At 44.6% G+C, this 3,382-nt stretch overlaps 1 non-coding gene across 1 annotated transcript; it reads right to left on the reverse strand.

Annotated features, from left to right (window-relative positions):
* Positions 1-550: 550 nt before the first annotated feature.
* LOC129117726 (U2 spliceosomal RNA) lies at positions 551-732 on the reverse strand. The gene has a single exon (XR_008533891.2). It is a non-coding gene; the product is annotated as a U2 spliceosomal RNA (small nuclear RNA).
* Positions 733-3,382: the final 2,650 nt, after the last annotated feature.

The following is a 3,382-nucleotide window of genomic DNA, read 5'->3' on the forward strand; positions in this document are numbered from 1 at the left end:
CACGTGATTCCAACCCCCCTTCCATAGGCAGGGATGTGTTCCACTAGAACCAGGCTTCTCCAAGCCCTGTCCAACCTGGCCTTCAACACTTACAAGGATGGGGCCGCCACAGCTTCCCTGGGCAACCTGTGCCAGGTTCTCACCAGCAGGGAAGAATTTCTTCCTAACATTTAATCCAAATTTACTCTTTTTTAGTTTAAAATAATTTCCCCTTTTTCTATGACTATATGCTTATACAAGAAAGCTGTTCTCCCTCTATTGAAAGCCCCCTTTGGTCACTGAAAGCTCCAAGCTCTCCCTGGAGCCTTCTCTTCTCCAGGCTGAACACCCCCAGCTCTCCCAGCCTATCTCCAGAGCAGAGGGGCTCCAGCTCTTGTAGCTTCCCTGTGTTCCTACTCTGGATCTGCTCTAACATGTCCATGTCATTCTTATGTTGGGACCCCAGAGCTGGATGCAGAACTCCAGGTAGAGTCTCATGAGGGCAGAGCAAAGAGAAAGATTCACCTTCTTTGACCTTGTGACCCACCTCTCTCATGGTGCAGCTCAGACCTATCAGTGCACCATTCCCAGAGTCACTGCAATGCTGGGGCAATGCATGAAGCAGAGACACCAAGCTCCAGGTCCAGCTCCCATGCCCCAAAGTCTGTTTAATATAAAACCCTCTCATCAAGGGCATATCAGATATTAAACTCTTAAGATCTGATACGACACTTGGCCAACACCTGTAGCAAATCTGTCCTTTCTTTTTGCATGGTTCCTTCAAAGGAATGGATGCATGTAGATGACCCAGCTGGTGTCTTGGTGACACCAAAGCCGGTGACTTGTTATTTCTTATCCTGGAGCTTGTGAAAGGAAAAAGCTACAGTAAAGCCACTTCAGTTCTCCTTCTGCTCATCTCTGGGGCTTTTCATAAAAGATCAAGCTCCATCCCTTGCTGGGGGATTCATGGGGAATTTTGGATGCAACATAAGCAGCGTTTTGGCCTTTTTTGTCCCAGGCTAAGATGTTTCCATGGCAGGAACATCAGCTGCCTGAAACCAACTCCCCACCTCCAACACCCTGCAACACAAACCGAAGCAAGTCCCTGGTGCCAACAACATTTGAAGACTCTTTCAGAACTGTACTAATTTCTGATAAAGTACTGCATTATCAGCTGCAAGGCACATGTCATCACCCAAGGTCTGCAGTAGGGTAATCAAGATCCAAGCTTAGGGGCAGATCTTTCACATTCTGTGTGTCAATGACCTTGAGAAATGTGAAGTTTTTAACAGCAGGTAGCAGCTAGTGGAGATTTTTCCGTTAACATGGAAAATAAAAACGTACAGGAGGAGTGAAATTATTGTTCTGAAATGGACTGCCTCCATTCACGTAGTGGCTGATTGCATACATCCATCTTCTGCAGTGCCAACTCCTTCTCCTCATACAGTTGTATTTTTGGCTTTGTTCCCCAGTGTAAATCAGCCAGAGTCTCCACAGTGATGGTGTCAGGTATCAGCCTGGTGCTTGGTTTCAGCCCAGCTCCTCAAAGTGTACCATAAATAAAGACATAGAGAGGCAGCAGGTGGGTGTCATTTCTTCCCCAGACCCTTGGCAGCTACTTGGGAATCTTGTGAGAGGGTCTTCAAATAGTGTTGGAAAAAATCCTCCATATAACTACAATAATTTAAATAAGTAACTAGCCTGGAAAATGTCAGAAGACACACAATCAAGATAGCAATGCTCAAAGGTAATCTAAACCACAATTTAAATGCATTAGAGTTTCTGTGTTTTGGTTGTTTTGTTCTGTGACAGTTTGGGATTGGATGGCAGGCTTATTCCATAGGGGAAACCCAGAGTATGACTCAAGTCCGGGAGGTCAGAAAGCAAATGATGAGTTTCTCTTTCTGCTCTCGCTTCTTCACAATGTTTTTTTCATTAAGAAATAAAAGAGCCAGAGGAACAACACCTCTTTCCTTCTCCATAAAGCTATCATGCTTTCCATTTCCCACCAGCGATAAACTCTCTTTTTTTTTCCCCATAGGAAATTAGAAGAGAAAGAATGGTTGAATAGAAGCAAACAAAAAAGAGTAAATTTTCTTTTTCCTTTGAAAATATGTTTTAATGCCCCCTATAAAGGTCTGGTAACTATTTTAACAGTGTATTTGCAATTAACTCCTTTTTTTCTTTGAGTTAATCAACACTTCATTCAAATCTGAGTATTTCCTAGCAGGGTATAACCACCAGATAATTTTGTTGCTCCTGTTCCAAACATGCAGAAGACCTGGTGTGGTGGAAATCTTACCTGCTAATCAGTAGCAGATTAGTGTGTAAGGAAAGTTATCCCCACCACAAACCTAGCCTGTCGGGAGCCGCCCTTACAGCAGGGCTGGGTGTGAAGATTTCTGTCCTGCTTTGTGCCTCAAATGGGGCAGCACATGTGGAGAACCTCTGTGGCTCATCACCACAGAGATGCACCTGCAAGGTCATTTGACTCCTCATGTCTGGGTGTCATGTGTACGGTCTCTGCTCCATCACCCTGTCCATCCTGCTCGGGTTTTTTGTTGCTGAAATGGCTCCCAAGGTATTAAAGAATCTTTTTTCCCAGCCCCTCGACCAAAGAAGTAGTCGAGATTCTTTGGTTCTGCTTTTCAAGGTTGTTTATTTTCTCTTATCTATGACATTCTTTCTCTGACCTGCTGAGGTCTGTCTGGCAGGTTGGTTTGTGGCACACTGACCACCCTTGGGGCGGTGTTGTCTTTTTATACTAAAAACTACATGTACTTTATTTACAATTACTTCCCAATACCTATCACCTATGTTAGACAGTCTGTCTCTACTCTAAACCAATCCAAAAGTGTCACCATCACAGCAGAAGATGGAGGACAAGAAGAAGGATAGGACATGCCCTGATTCCTCCATCTTGCCTCTTGAACCCCCATTCTAAATCCCCAAAATTCTACTTTTTCACCCTGTGATAAATTCACTATCATTCTACTCAAACACTTGTGGTTTGTAAATCCTCACATAAAGTTAGTAATTGTTTCCATGGTTTAAAATCAAAGGCACATTTTTTTTCACTCCATGCCAAGGTCTCAGAGCCCTTTGCCAGGGTCTCGAGTCCTCCAGGGCAGCCAGAGCAATGTCCTGGGTTCCAACACATCCTCTCCAGGAGAACTGCATGGTTTAGAAGAAGACCTGTGCCTTCTTCTGTGCATTCACCCAGGATCATTGTTCACCAGTACCTCCATCCACCCATCAGTAATCCCCTGACTGGTCCTGGGGACAACCACCAGGGATGTGCTGCAGGGAAAAGTAGCAATGCTGTTTCCATGGAATCAGCAAATGGTTTGGCTACAAAGAGATCTTCAAGAGCATCTTTGCTCTTGTTCTAAGCCCCCTGCCA

Source organism: Agelaius phoeniceus, chromosome 2 (assembly GCF_051311805.1).
Source record: "Agelaius phoeniceus isolate bAgePho1 chromosome 2, bAgePho1.hap1, whole genome shotgun sequence".
In the NCBI taxonomy this organism is placed as follows: domain Eukaryota; kingdom Metazoa; phylum Chordata; class Aves; order Passeriformes; family Icteridae; genus Agelaius; species Agelaius phoeniceus.